This window comes from Capra hircus, chromosome 10 (genome assembly GCF_001704415.2).
Source record: "Capra hircus breed San Clemente chromosome 10, ASM170441v1, whole genome shotgun sequence".
In the NCBI taxonomy this organism is placed as follows: Eukaryota; Metazoa; Chordata; class Mammalia; order Artiodactyla; family Bovidae; genus Capra; species Capra hircus.
The window spans coordinates 38,754,994-38,772,889 of record NC_030817.1 but is presented as its reverse complement, the minus strand read 5'-3'; the positions used below and the strand labels follow the sequence as shown (position 1 = coordinate 38,772,889).

The following is a 17,896-nucleotide window of genomic DNA, read 5'->3' as shown; positions in this document are numbered from 1 at the left end:
CTTTAAAATGAATATGTTAGAAGAGATGGTGTCTGGTCACTCAGCTAATTCAGATCACATGAAGATGAAACTAAGTAAAGTATCCAGCCTGCTCAAGTCACACAGAATCAACTGTACAGTGAACACTGCTGGTCCTGCCCTCATTACTTAAAGGTTTAACAAGCCATTTTAATTCTTTAAATACCACAGGAAAGGGTAAGACATTACATCTGACTCCACTTCTACTTGAATCACATCAGTGTCAGAGGCTTAGACTAGTAACCAGTTACTAGTTGTACCTCCTGTACTCAATAAATCCTGTAGCCATAGCAAAGATGTTATTTCAAAATACTTTTTCAGAAACTGAAATAACAATCTAAGTACCCTATCCTCTCAAAAATTGCCTTTGTTGATAGACTCTTTACAGCACAAAACTTCAATAAACTCTTGTATGGCTAGTTAGCTTATTCTTCCAATATGCTTTGTGAGATTGATGCTAGTTTAACTTGAGACTGTAAATATCAGCGTTTCAGTTACCCCTGTATGCTCCACCAGGAAACCAATTAAATTGCCCTATTACAGTTTAAGGTTAAGATGGTTTACCAGACCCCAAGAAAAACATATTCAGACAAGAAGTAGCTTTAGAGAGTGTTTTGGAGAATATCATTATTAACCTAGACCAGACTTATATCCATTCTCTTTTGATAAGAGCTAGGTGGAAAGTTTAAGCATGTAATTTAATGTGTGTGATATCTGAAGGTGGCCTAAAAAGGCAGTGTGATATAATGGCTAGTACAGTACTTCTTAATATCCAAGTCGCTTTTCTATTTGGTATTATTGGCATGTACAATGGTGTTTTGTTGTTGTTGTTGTATAGTTGTTAAGTTGTGTCTAACTTTTGCGACCCCGTAGACTGCAGCCAGCCAGGCTCCTCTGTCCATGGGATTTCCCAGGCAAGAATACCAGAGTGGGTTACCACTTCCTTCTCCAGGGGATCTTCTCAACTCAGTGATCAAACCTGAGTCTCTTGCATCGACAGGCGGGTTCTTTATCCCTGAGCCATTAGGGCAGTCCCTTTTTCCCCCATGTATTAACTAGATGCAAGATAATGCTGAAAATGTTCCATCACTTAAAATCAAATCTTTTTATCATCTCTAAGTATTTTGATCTTTAACATCTTGAGAGTGTATTATAATCTAAAAATACTTGAATATAAAACTCTCCAATGGAAGTATTAGAAAAAGAAGAACAAACAAACCTAAAGTTATCTGAAAGATATAATGAAGATGAAAGGGGAAATAAAATAGAGATTAAAAATTGGAAAAAATCAATAAAACTTGAAGTTGATTCTTTGAAAACGTAAACAAAATTGACAAACCTCTAGCCCAGCTCACCTAAATAAACAAAGTAAGGGGAGAAAAAGAGGAAAATAACAACAGATACTGCAGGGTGGGGGGGGGGGAACATCTGAGAGTATTATCAAATGCCAACAAATTGGGCAATCTAGAAGAAATGGGCAACTTTGGGCAACTTTCTAGAAACACAGCCCACCAGAACTCAATCAAAAAGAGACAATTTGAACAGACCAATAAGTAGAATCTGTAATAAAAATTCTGTAATAAATCTGTAATTTAAAAAAAAAAAACACACACACACACTAAAAAAACCTCCCTGCAAACAAAGTCCAGGACTAGATGGCTTTACTGGGGAATTCTACCTAACACACAAAGAAGAACTTGTACCACTCCTTCTTAAACTCTCTCAAAAGATACAAGAGGAGGGAACGCTCCCAAAGGCATTCTATCAATATGAAGCCACCATCACTCTGATACCAAAACCAGACAAAGACACTATTAGAAAATTACAGGCCAATATCTTGGACAAATATAGATACAAAAATTCTCAGCAAAATATTATCAAGCTGAATTCAGCAACACACAGGTCATACACCATAACCAAGCTGGAGTCATCCCAGGATCACAAGGATGGTTTAACATATGCAAATCAAACAATGTGATATGTCACATCAACAAAAAACAAAAAACACATGATCATCTCAACAGATACAGAAAAAGCATTTAATAAAATTAAACTCTTACCAGTTTCCTGGTGTGCAGTCGCCATTGCCCCTTGCTCCAAGCACTGCCAGGAGTCCAATGCAGAAGTTGCAGGCTAAGCAAGTTTTCAAGAAAACTGCCTGGGAGCTGAACTGGCTTTGGTTGATGAGGGTGGATAGGTGGTTCATCATGGGTAACATTTTCTCAAGCATTTTTTCCAGTTTGTTTAGAACCTAGGAAATGAGAATTTTAATTTTGGGATTAGATGGAGCAGGAAAAACCACAATTTTGTACTGATTACAGGCTGGAGAAGTCATTGCTACTATTCCTACCATTGGATTTAATATTGAGATGGTAACATACAAAAACCTTAAATTCCAAGTCTGGGATTTGGGAGGGCAGACAACTGATGTTATTATTCAAACTCTCATGCAGTCATCTATGTAGTAGATTGTGGTGACCAAGACCAAATTGGTATTTCAAAATCAGAGTTAGTTGCCAAGTTGGAGGAAGAAGAGCTGAGAAGAGCCATTTTAGGGGGTTTACAAATAAGCAGGACAACGGAACAGGACATGACTCCCTCAGAGATGGCAAATTCACTTGAGCCACCTGTCTTGAAGGACTGAAAATAGCAAATATTCAAAACTTCAGTAATCAAAGGCACTTGCTTTGATGAGGCTATGGAATGGTTAGGTGAAACACTAAAGAGCAGACAGGGATTCAGTCACTTATGCTTCTCTGAAATGAAGACCATATCACATATATATCCCTTTGGAAACTGTTGAGTGTTTTTCACACTCCTAAATGTTAACACTGCATGATTGTTGGCATATACCAAACCGCCTACAACATTTGTAATAAATATTAAAAATAAGTTAAAAAAAAAACTCTTACCAAAGTGAGTATAGAGGAAACAGAGCTCAACAGAATAAAAGCTGTTTATGACAAATTCACAGCCAACATAATACTCAATGGTGAAAGTCAGCTTTTTAGCTGACTGCTTCCCCCCTAAAATTTGGAACAAGACAAGGATGCCCACTCTCACCATGTCTATTCAATATAGTACTAGAAGTCCTAGTCACCGCAGTCATATAAGAAAAGTATAAGCTAAAAGGCAGTGGCAACCCACTCCAGTACTCTTGCCTGGAAAATTCCATGGATGGAGGAGCCTGGAAGGCTGCAGTCCATGGGGTCACTAAGTTGGACATGACTGAGCGACTTCACTTTCACTCTTCACTTTAATGCATTGGAGAAGGAAATGGCAACCCACTCCAGTGTTCTTGCCTGGAGGATCCCAGGGACAGGGGACCCTGGTAGGCTGCTGTCTATGGGGTCACACAGAGTCAGACATGACTGAAGTGACTTAGCAATCCAAATTGTAAGGGAAGAGATAAAATTATAATATTTGCAAAATGGCATGATACTATATAGAGAGGATACTAAAGACTACACACAAAAACTACTAGCACTGAGAAGTGAATTCAGCAAGGTAGTAAGATATAAGATTAACACATAGAAATTGGTTGTATTTATTTATGTCAGCAATGAATTACCAGAAAGGGAAATTAGAAAAACAATCTCTTTAAAATTGCATCAGGAAAAAATACCTAGGAATCAACCTGACCAAGGAGAGAAAGACTTATACACTGAGAAGTATAAACTATTAATAAAGGAAACTGAAGATGATTCAAAGAAATGGAAAAATACCCTATGCTTTTGGACTGAAAGAATATTGTTAAAATGGACATACTACCCAAAGTAATCTACAAATATAATGTGATCCCTATCAAATCACCCATGATATTTTTCATATAACTAGAAACAGAACAAATAATCCTAAAATTTAAATGGACCCACAAAAGATCCACAATTGCCAAAGCAAGTCTGAAGCAAAAGAATAAAGCAGGAGGCGTAACCCTCTCAGACTTTAGACAATACTATAAACCGACCGTAATCAAAACAGTGAGGTATTGGCACAAAAATGTACACATGGATTAATGGAACAGAAGAGAAAACCTAGAAATAAACCCACATATCTATCATCAATTAATCTTTAACAAAGGAGGCAAGAATATACAATGGGGAAACGACAGAGCAGCAAGTGGTGTTGGGAAGGTTGGACAGCCACTATAAATGAATGAACTTACAGTATGCCTTCACACTCTACAGAAAAATAAAGTGAACATGGGTTAAAGACTTAAACACAAGGCATGACACCATAAAACTCCTTGAAGAGAACATAGGCAAAACATTCCTGATATAAATCATACCACTGTTTTCTTAGGTCTGTCTTTCAAGACAATAGAAATGAAAACAAAAATAAACAAATGAGACCTGATCAAACTTACAAGCTTTTGCACAGCAAAGGAACCCATAAACAAAATGAAAAGACACCTACAGAATGGGCAGAAATATTTGAAAATGATGGAACTAATAGAGGTTAATATCCAAAATGTACAAACAGCTCATATAACTCAATAACAAAAACAAAAACAACAAAACAAACAACCCAATCAAACAGTGGGCAGAAGCCCTTAATAGGCATTTTTCCAAAGAAGATATACAGATGACCAACAGGCACCTAAAAGAGATGTTCCAAATCATTAATTATTAGAGAAAACCACAAATCAAATCATGGTGAGATATCACCTCACACTGGTCAGAATGGCCATCACCAAAAATTCTACAAATAAAAAAAATGTTAGCAAGGGTGTGGAGAAAAGGGAACCCTCCCACACTGTTGTAAGAATATAAATTGGTGCAGCTACTTTGGAGGACAGTAGGAAGGTTCTTCAAAAAACTAAAAATAATGTCCACGTGATCCAGCAATCCCATTTCTGAGCATATATCTGGAGAAAACTCTAATTAAAAAAGCTTTTGCACAGCAAAGGAAACTATAAACCAAACGAAAAAACAACCCACAGAATAGGAGAAAATATCTGCAAATGAAGCAATCTACAGAGATTAATCTCCAAAATATACAAACATCCCATGTCAAAAAAAAAAAAAAAAAAAAACACCCACAAACAATCCAATCAAAAACTGAGCAGAAGATCTAAACAGACATTTCTCCAAAGAAGACATAAAGATGGCTAAAAAGCACATGAAAAGATGCTCAACATCTCTAATTATTAGAGAAATGCAAATCAAAACCACGCACAATGGTCAGAATGGCCCTCATCAAAAATCTGTAAGCAATAGATATTAGAGAGGGGGTGAAGGAAAGGGAATCCCCCTACACTGTTCATAGAAATGTGAACTGGTGCAGTCATTAGGGAGAACAGTATGAAGGTTCCTTAAAAAGCTAAAAAGATAGCTACCATATGACCTAGTAATCCCACTCCTGGGTATATATCCAAAGAAAACTATAATTCAAAAAGATACATGCATCCCAGTGTTCACTGCAGCACTTTTTACAATGACCAGAACATGGTAGCAACCTCAATGTCCATCAACAGAGGAATGGATAATGAAGATGTGGTACACATATACACTTGAATATTTCTCAACCATAAAAAATGAAATAGTGTCATTGGTACAACATGAATGGACCTAGAGATTGTCATACTGAGTGAAGTAAGTCAGAGAAGGACAAATATTGTATAATATCACTTGTATGTAGAATCTAAAAAAAAATGGTACAAATGAACTTACCTACAAAACTGAAACAGAGCTACAGATTTAAGAAACAAGCTTATGGTTACCTGAGGGGAAAGGGGGAGAGGGATAAATTGGAAGATTGAGATTGACATATACACTCTACTATATATAAAATAAGTAACTAATAAGGACCTACTATGGGTTTCCCAGGTGGTTCAGTGGGTAAAGAATCCACCTGCAATGCAGGAGACATGGGTTCAATCCCTGGGTCAGGAAGATCCCCTGGAGGAGGGCATGGCAACCCACTCCAGTATTCTTGCCTGGAGAATCCCATGGACAGAGGAGCCTGGTGGGCTATAGTCCACGGAGTTGCAAAGAGTCTGACACGACGGAAGTGACTGAGCATGCATGCAAGGACCTACTATATAACACAGAGAACTCTACTCAATACTCTGTAATGACACAATGGAATATTATTCAGCCATTAAAAAGAATGCATTTGAATCACTTCTAATGAGGTGGATGAAACTGGAGCCTATTATACAGAGTGAAGGAAGTGGCTCAGAGGCTAAAGCATCTGCCTGAAATGTGGGAGACCCAGGTTCGATCCCTGGGTCGGGAAGATCCCCTGGAGGAGGAAATGGCAACCCACTCCCTACTCTTGCCTGGAGAATCCCATGGAGGGAGGAGCCTGGTAGGCTACAGTCCATGGGGTCTCAAAGAGTTGGACATGACTGAGCGACTTCACTTTCACTTTTCACTTTTTTCAATGCATATATTTGGAATTTAGAAAGATGGTAACGATAACCCTATATGTGAGACAGCAAAAGAGACACAGATGTAAAGAACAGTCTGTTGGACTCTGTGGGCGAAGGTGAGGGTGGGATGATTTGAGAGAATAGCATTGAAACATGTATATTATCATATATGAAACAGATCGCTAGTCAAGGTTTGATAAATGAGACAGGGTGTTCAGGGCTGGTGCACTGGGACGACCCAGAGGGATGGGATGGGGAGGGAGGTGGGAAGGGGGTTCAGGATGGGGAACACATGTACATGTATCAGCTCTTTTTTAGATTTTCCAATATTTGTCATTACAGAGTATTTTTTGTTTTTAATTAATTTATTTATTTTAATTGGAGGCTAATTACTTTACAATATTGTAGTGGGTTTTGCCATATATTGACATGAGTCAGCCATGGGTGTACATGTGTTCCCCATCCTGAACTATAACCTGCCAGGCTCCTCTGTCCATGGAATTCTTCAGGCAAGAATACCGGAGTGGGTTGCCATTTCCTTCTCCAGGGGATCTTCCTGACCCAGGGATCCAGCTCGCATTTCTTAAGTCTCCTAGCAATGGAAAGTGAGTTCCTTACCACTAGTGCCACATGGAAAGCCCTGTCATCAATGAAGGAGATGTAGATATTTTCCTGAAATTCCCTTGCTTTCCTCTATGATCCAATGAATGTTGGCAATTTGATCTCTGGTTCCTCTACCTTTTCATCTGTCTCTCACCAAAAGTGAAACTGACCTACAGTTTTATGCGCTCAACTGGTCCTATTTAGGAAAAAGGTTATGCTAGGCATTTTAAATAAGTTGAGACATCTTACTCTGTGTGCCAGAACTATTTAAATAATAATGGAGTGCAATCTGTTGCTTGAAGGTTCTTTGAAAGTAGCTATGAAACCATCTAGGCCTCATGCATTTTTAGAGGTAGCTCTTTAACTAGCAGGAATATTAGTGGTTATTACAGATTCTAATCTGCTGCCAGATTCAGGAGACACATAGCTTTAATTTAACAGTGTTTACTTAGTTCTTCCTGGCCTGGGAAGATCCCCTGGAGGAGGAAATGGCAACCCACTCTTATTTTCTTGCCTGGAGAATCCCGTGGACAGAGGAGCCTGCTGGGCTACCATCCATGGTGTCGCAGAGTCTGTCACAACTGAGCACACACGAGCATCTTCACCAGTCCAGAGCAGTCTCCCAGACCAAGGTTCACAGCATGTGAGGCACCACAGTGTCCTCAGTGAGTGACTTTAACTCTGAGGTTTCCAAAGAGGAGCCAGATGACAGGCAGGCTTAGATCAGGAGTGATATTAATCCATTACTCACTCTAGTGGTCCTGCCAAGGACTTGTAATCTTTTCTTGAAACAATTTTATATCATCCTAGAGAATTATGCATTTCATCTATATTTTCAAATTTATTGGCAAAAGTTGGTTTTGCCAAAGGAATGCCTCTTTAATAATATTATAAGAAATGCAGCTGTTCTGGTTTTATTGGTCATATATTGATTTCCCCCATCCCTTCCACCTCAGAAACTTCTGCCTTTGTCTTTATTAATTCTTATATCTACTTTCTTTGAAATAAGCTTTCCTCTTAATTCTTGAGTTAAATTCTTGGCTTATTTTCTGTCCTGTTTTCTAAAAATGAATAAAATATCAGATCATTTTATTCTTAGTACTACTTAAACTGTATCCTTACAAGCATATGCTTGTTTTGTGAATTTCTGAATGGATTAAGAAAAAAATTAAAATAAATGTTATTTGTAAGTGTATTTCATTTACAGAAATGTTTTTGCTACTTTATGAATTAATTGCAATGGATTTAGAACATTATATTGTAATTTCTACTCTTTACTTAGCCAAATTTTATAATAAGCCAAGGTGATTAATTGCTTGAGTCATTTATAGCCTTATTTTTAGTTTTCTTTGATTTTCTAGTTCCCAAGAAAAATATGTTAAAATTAGACTGATTGATTTTGTCTATTTTTCAGTTCTAAAAGTGTTGATTTCATATATTTTGGCATACTGTCTACATAAGTATTTGACTTATATTGGTGACATATACTTCTTATCAATATCAAATTTATGTCTTTGCCTCTAATATTTATATTCTTGTGTTAGTATTAGCATTGAACAAAATATCTGCTTAGTTTTTATTTGCCTGATACATTTTTACAATCTTTTAATTTTTCTGCATCATTTTAAGGTGTCTTTTTCCATCTTTTTTCTTCTTTATATTTTAATCTGTTTCAGAAGTCCCTTCATGAAGATTGCATTAACTTCTACAACCATATTATCCTTAAGTATTTTTTTTTTTTGGCTTTATTCATTTTAAATTGGAGGATAACTGGAGGGATTCATTTTAATTCATTTTAAATTGGAGGGATTTACAATGTTGTGGTTGTTTTTTCTGCTTTTTTGTTTTTATTAATAAGTTATAAGTATACACATAGCGCCTCCCTCTTGAGCCTTCTTCCCACCCCTTTCTCATCCCACCCCTCTAAGTCTTCATAGAGCATTGAACTGAGCTCCCTGGGCTATACAGCAGCTTCCCACTAGCTGTCTATATTACACATGGTCAGGCATATATGTCTATGCTACTCTCTCAATTCATCCCACTCTCTCCTTTCCCAGCTGTATCCATACTTTTGCTTTTTCTTCACTACTGTCCTCCAAAACTGAGGAATAAAACAGACATACACATCCTTCAGAATCTGAGCAGCATGGGGTAAACTAAGTCATATCTCTGAAATGATCTACATTGTCTGAATCTATATTTAATCATTTTCCCTTAGCAATTTCCTAAGCATTCTATTTTTTAATATCACTCGATTGCCTTCAAGGAAATAATCAATAAATGTCTTAGCCTCCATCCTCTAGAAAACAGAGCTAAAGTCAGAGATTAATCTTTAGCTTATGACATCTAATGGAAGGTGCAAGGCCAGGGCAGTATAATTGAAGGAAAAAAGAGAAGTGAGGTAAGCAAAGACTCAAGGTTACTGTATGGCCATCATTTGCAGTGTACCATGAAGAAATATCTGCTGCCTTAACAGACATAATCCAAATTTTTCTGGAAAGTTCACACTGAGAAAATGTACTTTTGAATAGTCTGTGCACAAATTGTTATTTGCCCTGGTCTCTCCTGTTTCCATGTGGTATAAGCTCATGCTGTGGTAAGGGAGTCTTCTCACACTCCTCCAGACTGTACCTACCTGACCCCACACAGGCAACAAGCAGGCCAGTTCCCAAGCTCTGTGGTGTGACATCACCTCCAAGTCCAGAAGTGGAGGAATGACAATGAGAAAGAAGGCCCTATTGCATCTCAGTTCTTCTTAATTTACATCTAAAATAAACCATGTCCCTTCTGTTTTGGAATGTCTCCAGATTCACTGTATGATATTTTTAAAAGACCCCTAAATTGTAGGACTTCATCAGCATACTAATAATCAGATTTCATTGAATATAGCCCAGAGTTACTATTTTAGATCCTAGAATTAGTGTTTTCTATAATCACAAATTTTGTTTGCTCACATTCAGCTTGGACTAACCCTCAGAAGTATTTACTACAGCTTCCAAGTAAATTATTCTCCATCCTGTATTCATGATGATGGTTTAAGTTTTTAAGTTACCAACTGTGATAGGATTCTATTGAATTTCATAATATACATATAGAGAAACTTAAAAACTTTGTTCAAAGGTATTTTGTGCTTTTGACCCTAGAGTGCCTAAGATTTTTCCCAAGTTTCCCAGGAGCAGACCCCAAGATAAGAACTCATGACATGTGACTTATTAAGAAAATGCTCTTTGCACAAAACAGTAAAGAAATGGGATCACAAGTCAGAGACTGTCATCACAGGGAAGAAACCAAATCAGGGAACACTGATGGCAGCAGCACTATAAAAACCCAGATCACTTGCTTCAAATCAGGGCAAATACTGAGGAATAACTGACTAAGCAAAGCCCTTCCTAGGGGTGAGAGACTCGACTCCCAGGTATTCCTGAGGTTCTACTCCTGCATTCTGGGCGCTAGCAAATGGCAGCTCTCTGAATGACAGCTGCAGACACAGGCTGTTGCAATCAAGGGCTCACTCATCCTGATTTGGTCAACATCCCTAGCTGGTGCTTTTCAAGTGACAGGAAATAAATATTTTTAAGAGACAATATCTTGTTTCTTTTTAAGTAATTGGTGAGACACACCACAACCTCCAAGATGACAGAATTGATCTAGTCCTACATTCCCACAAAGTCTATCTCATTGCCCCAGTGGAACTGTTTTTCCAGTCCCCCTCTTATTTAGGCCCACAAATAAATAAGCTAATTAACCACCTCCTTCCCCACAAGCCAGTAAAATTTGACTGTGTCACAAAGGTCTGGATCTTCATGTAGACAAAAGCCTTCCATGCCTCAGAATTGATTCATCCTCCCAAGGGGGACTAAGATGACCCTGGCCTCTCTCATGATCCTAAGATGAAATATTCATGGGTGGATTAGGACTTCAAAGATGAGGAACTCTGCTTAGCCAGGGGAAAATATTTAAGATTTAGGGTTGGCTTTAAATGCACAAGTCACAAAATCTGGATCAAAGAACAAAAGACTAATTATGCCATTCATAGCTGATTCCCCCTGGAATTTTCCTCAGAATAGAAATTTTCACCAGCAGAGCCATACATTGTGTGAGTGTGTGTGTGTGTGTGTGTGACTATGCAACTTCATCCAGCAAAAGCTATCTTGGGGGCTGAAACCTGTGCTCTCATTACACTTCATGTGAAGCTGAATTTTCTTCCAGCCTCAGTGTTGGTTGACTCCTAGGGACCAGCATCAGAGGGGCCATAGAGGTGTAAGTTCAGTTCAGTTCAGTCGCTCAGTCAAGTCCAACTCTTTGCGACCCCATGAATCGCAGCATGCCAGGCCTCGTTGTCCATCACCAACTCCCGGAGTTCACTCAGACTCAGGTCCATAGAGTCAGTGATGCCATCCAGCCATCTCATCCTCGGTTGTCCCCTTCTCCTCCTGCCCCCAATCCTCCCAGCATCAGAGTCTTTTCCAATGACTCAACTCTTCGCATGAGGTGGCCAAAGTACTGGAGTTTCAGCTTTAGCATCATTCCTTCCAAAGAAATCCTAGGACTGATCTCCTTCAGAATGGACTGGTTGGATCTCCTTGCAGTCCAAGGGACCTTCAAGAATCTTCTCCAACACCACAGTTCAAAAGCATCAATTCTTCGGTGCTTAGCCTTCTTCACAGTCCAAATCTCACATCCATACATGGCCACAGGAAAAACCATAACCTTGACTAGACGGACCTTAGTTGGCAAGGTAATGTCTCTGCTTTTGAATATGCCGTCTAGGTTGGTCTTAACTTTTCTTCCAAGGAGTAAGCTTCTTTTAATTTCATGGCTGCAGTCACCATCTGCAGTGATTTTGGAGCCCAAAAAAATAAAGTCTGACACTGTTTCCACTGTTTCCCCATCTATTTCCCATGAAGTGATGGGACCGGATGCCATGATCTTCGTTTTCTGAAGCTTTCTTGAGCTTTAAGCCAACTTTTTCACTCTCCACTTTCACTTTCATCAAGAGGCTCTTCAGTTCCTCTTCACTTTCTGCCATAGAGGTGTAAACTAGCTCCAAAAGTTGAAGGAGAAAAGAGTTTCATAACAGAAGTACTTGAAAGTGAATGAGATTGACTTGAGAACATGTGTTAGTTCCATTCCAAAGAATTGAGGCAGTCTGTTTCCCTTAGTTGGTCAACGAGGAGCTAGAGCCATAGTGAAAGAATAGCTATTCCACACTGCCATTGACTCCCCTGGAAGCAGTAGACTGTTCCTAAAGACAACTGAACTTCCTTCCCCCTAAACTGGATGCGGAAGTTAAATGTCACCTTACATTAATAGCTGGCTTCCCAAAGAATCTAACCTACAACAAAGGTTAGCACACTGTGAGCCTATCAGAAAGGGATATTGGGATCAATGTCTGTGGGAAGGAAGGGACAGGATTGGCAGAGGTAGAAGCTGAGCAGATATGCCATTGTAACAATATTTTGGCTGAAACTGTGAGGCTTTCTGAATACAAGATGATTCAAAGCTGTCCTGAATTGGAGAGAGAAATTCAAACCTTTATACCTCTATGTGGTTGAGTCTTGAACACAGGCCATCCCAAGAAGAGTGTCTGGTAGCTTGTTTCAGCTGAGACAATTTCAGACAATTTCCAGCTGAGGGCTGACGTCTTCCCACAATTCCCCAACCAGCTAAGCTAACAAATGTTTTGTTCCTGTAGTTGGATTTGGACAACACATCATAGCATCCACTGCATACATCTTACCAGCTAGTCCCATAACCATAGCTAATCTATAAGACAGACAAACAACCCCAGGCCTATGGGAATAGCTTAAGTGATGTAAACAAGCCAGATTAATCAATTCCACAGAAATACTGGTTTTATGTGGTTGATCTGCATGGCATCGACATCATGCCGTCCTTTCAGCCTGAGTCCCAACTTGAAAAATGCTTCCCTTAAATAAGTGAATGTAAACTGTTCACATGACCAGAGAGAAAAGTCATGCTCATCCAGCTGACATCACTACATCCTTCTTCCCTCTACCTATTATTCTGTTACCGCCTTTCTTGGGATTCTTTTCTAGGACCTTCACCCTGTATAAAGAAACTCAGCAAAACTGGAAAATTGACAGCCAGTAAATATAATTCTCAAGACACCTGAACTTCTCATTCAATTAGGATATATGCTAAGTTGCTTTAGTCATGTCTGACTCTTTGCAAACCTATGGACTGTAGCCTGCCACACTCCTCTGTCCATGGGATTCTCCAGGCAAGAATACTGGAGTGGGTTGCCATGCCCTCCTCCAGGGGATCTTCCCAGCCCAGGGATCTACTCTCTAGCAAAGCCTCAACAATGAGGAGTTAAGAACCAGCAGACAGGAAGAACTCTAAAGCCTACTGAATTTTATTTGGCAGGTACAGATTGATGGAACTTGTAGAATATAATGGAAATGATCCTCAGCACCTTCCCCCAACTTCAAGGCCACCAACAAATTCACTTTCATGGAGCTTCACCTCATGCCTTGCTGGATTCAGGGTAAACTAGTAATTACTGGTCAGCTTCCTAAGAGGATAGTTTCCAGAATGTGTTTGAGTAGTCAGACACAGACAATTCCAGGAGCAGATAGAAAAATAGACTAAGTAGTGATCTTTTTAAGCCTTAATCATATTGTTAAGGGATCTCAAGAATAACAGAAACCTCCATGGCCAAAAGATTAGAGCAAAGTATTCAAGATTTTCAGTGCTTTTGACACAAGCTACAAAAGCGGGATGTTCTGAGTTTTCAGCAATGATGTGGTGGTCATGCATTCACAGATCCCTTTTGAATCTCTCTATCTAGCATTTGGAAACCCAATTACCAGGCTTTAGACTCTTCTCACTATGAAGAAACGAGAGTTGGTTCAAACTCTGATGAGATGGAAGGTGTAACTCTAGTGCAATAAGAGTGATATGAATAGAGAAGGAAGGAAATCACATAAAAGGGGGATGTTACGAAACTGACAACAATTTCATGGTAAAGCAGAGCCAGTTGCTGAACAGTCCCTTTTCGGGTGCCACTTGCCGGGGTACAGCCCCGGTGGATCCAGGGTGATTCGAAGGTGGGGACGGAGTTGTCGTCCTGGAAAAAACTTATTTAATTACAGATATAGAGGGAGATTAGAAACAGATAGTGTAGTAGGAGAATTAGTGGAGAAAAGAGGCTGAATAACTGGTTTACATGGAATACCAATCACCACCTACGTAGGCCACAGGCGTCTTTCCATTCTCCCAAAAGAGAGGAGGCACTGAGGCCTCCCCAGTCCGATCTCAGAAGCCCAGGCAGAATTAGCAGGCTTGGTGAGTACCCACATTTCAGATGGGAATGCAGCCAGGAAAGCGGAGAGCAAGAAAGAAACGACACGGGGGAATCAGTCTTTCCAGAAACTGATCCGATTTCTTTATTTTTCAGATTTGTTTATATACCTTTTTGTTATACATAGGGATGAATACAGAGTCACGCGGGGGTCAGCAGACCTGACCCTTGTCACAATCAGGTGCTTCATATAAAATTATACAAAGGTCTTATGAGTTTCATCATCTTTTAGTCATGAGGTCTGCTGACATTTTATGGCCCTTTCTGATACCGGTCAGTTAACCAGAAAACTTATTTTTCCAGGGGTGATTTTTTTCTTAAATCAGGCACCACCCTCCAAATAAAGTTGCATTCCTATAGGGTGAGGGTGTAGTGAGTTACAATCAAGAAAGAATTTACTTAACCTAAGGTTTAACATGATTAATCTTAAAGGTTAATACTTATTTCTCCTATATGCTAGTTATATTCATTATAAGGACAGGAATATGGAGATTTAACAGCAAGTATTGGCTCAACAAATGTAAACCCTTCACCAATGTTCCCCTTAAGATCTATTTTGTCTTAAGATAGTGATAAAGTTACATAGCATAGTGATTTATAATAAAGTACAGTGATCTATAACAAAAGAGAAGATTCAATAACTCAAAAGTCTAGTATTGCTAACATCAAAAAACTACTATATTTCCTTTTCTATATTCCAAATACATTGATTAATATATTCCCAGGTGCCTAAGGATATGGAGGCCTGATGGCAATCATTGACTCATCAATGAAAAAAGCTCTATGCTAATACTCCAAACTCTCTGTGCTGCTTATGGCTGAGAGGCTGTCACACAAGCTAGTCTGTCAGCAGAGAGGTTTGACCTGAGACATCCTTGTCACACCCAGGGCAGGGAATTAGCAGTAATTATTGGCAGGACAAATGAAAAAACCCTTCACCAATATAATTCCTAATCAACCTACTAATACTATACTAATGATCTTCTAACTTCTCAAAAAAGTCTGTATTTAGAAAGTTTTAAAACATCCTGTGCCTCTCACAGTTGAGAGGCTGTAAACAATCAACATGCGGCCGGACGAGCCCAATCAGGCAGGCCAGAGAAGCTTCAGAGTTCATAAGTTGAAACACTCTTGTCACACCCAGGAATTTTTATTAACTGGAGCTGCAAGTCAACTCCTTCTCTGAGAGAAATGGTTATGGGGGAGAGCTCCCCGTAAAGTACTCTGGTTTTGGGGGTAGGTGCTCGGGAACAGGGGGTTTCCTGAGGCTTGATCACGCCTTTGCGTATGCCAAGCCTCCTTCCTCATGACCTTTGCCACGGGCGGAGTTCCACATGCTGGCTCCCAACAGCTGAGTCCACTGGCAAATCTTCCAGACAGACCACGTGGAACAAACCACCCAGCCTCAAAATGAGCCTGTGAATGACAAACTAGAGACAGAAGAAAGGCAACTGAAAAATCCCCCCTTTCCTCCCTCTGATGAAGATCACAGGGTGACGACTACACCTGCCTGCACGTTTCCCAGCTGCTCGGGAAGGCACTGCAGGAGCTAGATTCATGCCCCCTCAGCATTGTGCTGCTTCAAATCCAGAAATGGTGTGAAGAGTCGGTCTTTGTGGACTGGGCTGAGTTGGATCTAGATGCTCACACCACACTGGCTCTCACTAAGAAGGTGCCGTGGGGCTGCTCCAAATCCTGGCCCTCATTCTGGAGGAAGCTGAGACAGCCCCTGGCTTTAGGAGATGAAAGAATAGCAAAGGCTTCTCAGCACAGTGGCTCTTAGTCATCCTACTGAGCACGTGCCAATGCCTGAGGTCTCTTGGTGTCTTGGTGTTACCAAGAAAATACTGGGAAGACTAAAAACCCATTCAGTATAGCCACAAATTTCGATACTTCCACAAAATATAGAACTTACAACTGCCCGCAGTTAAGCCAGACACCAACCTTCTGAAGCCCCAGCAGACGATATGGCCCTCCCCCTTTCTATACCCGAGGCCTCAAGTGCAGCAGCAGCTGAGCTGTAAGGGCAGCCACCTGGCCACCCAGTTATGCCATCTTGGAACTCTCAGACTGGAAAGATGATCTTAAATGCCATTCAGCTAATGAACACCTACAACAAAGACTAAAATGTAAGTGACAGAACCTGATTATAGAATCAAAAAATCTGCCCAGAGAGTGACATTTAACAATCATATTTAAATATATTTCAAGTAAAAATTTTCATGAGACAGTTAAGGTCGGTTTGTAAATTATACAAAGAATTTATACTAAATTGAACTCTATATGGATAAGGGTCGTATATAATTTTATAAAGAAAGAAATTTTGAAGTAACTTCAAGCTAGAAATTCCTTTTGAAAAACTTCCTAAAATTCTTACACGTGAGTATGTCCTGGTAGGAGAATCAGTATTTCTATAAAAGTATAGTCTCATGTCTTTGAAATGACACTTCCTAAAAATGAGTCTGCTTTTTTTCTTGAATACTTAATATTCCTTTGCTTTGCTTTTCACAACGTAATTAAACTATGCATATTCTAGAACAGTGTATTCTACTAGGACACTGGGATGATGCTTAAATTACTGGATTTTGATAAACTATTGCTGCAGATGGGGAAGCAGCAGGAACAAAATTCTAGTGCATGCTTATGTGAGTATATTTTGCTTCTGCCAATTTTTATGTTAACCATGCAGGAACTGAGGGTGCCATTTTGGTGCACTGCCCTGTACTGCTCTGACTACATGAAGCAATGTGGGTTAAAAAGAAAATACTGTAACCCATATTACTCCCTGACATTACACTATAGCAATACCTTGGATCATCTCTGTGAGTGCCACAGTTAGTGATGCAATAATAATTGCCATTCTTGCTATAATGCTGCCAAGAATCCCTGAGTACTATAGTCAACATCATAAATAAACCACGATGGAAATAAATGCACAGCACAACTAGGTTCAGATATCGGAGCAAGTTTCCACATCTAATCCTTCCAGGATTTAGCCCATCCCACCTCTTAGCTAATGCTATAGCATCACACAGTAAGGGTTCCCTATACAGGAATATTGAAAACAGTTCTAAATAATGTTCAGTTACTATTAAGCTTTCTGGTGAAATTTTCTCTAGTACTTTGTTGAAAAATCAGAATAGCAGGGCACTAACAAGAAGATACCTTTAGTTGGGTTAAACCACAGGGTTTACAAAATAATCTCAAAGGATATGGGGGAAAATACCGTCTCTTCACTCATGATAAACTTTCTAGGGCACATGGTTTATTTAAAACTTGGTGGCCTAAGTAACTGGATCATTTACTGAAGATTGTTGTAGGCAATCCTCAGAGCAGGAGTGGACCCCACCATCACCCCAGATTTGATCTGCAATTTGAGACTGATTATACCACACACAAACCAAGAGGATATGAAAAACTCTATTACTCACACACTGAGGCCTTCTGGAGAGAGCCAGGCAAGCCCCTGCTGCTGCTAAGTCGCTTCAGTCGTGTCCAACTCTGCAACCCCATAGACGGCAGCGCACCAGGCTCTTCTGTCCCTGGGATTCTCCAGGCAAGAACACTGGAGT

The 17,896-nt window shown here is 39.6% G+C and overlaps 1 pseudogene; it reads left to right on the top strand.

The window, feature by feature from the left end:
* Positions 2,226-2,821, top strand: LOC102178176 (annotated as a pseudogene).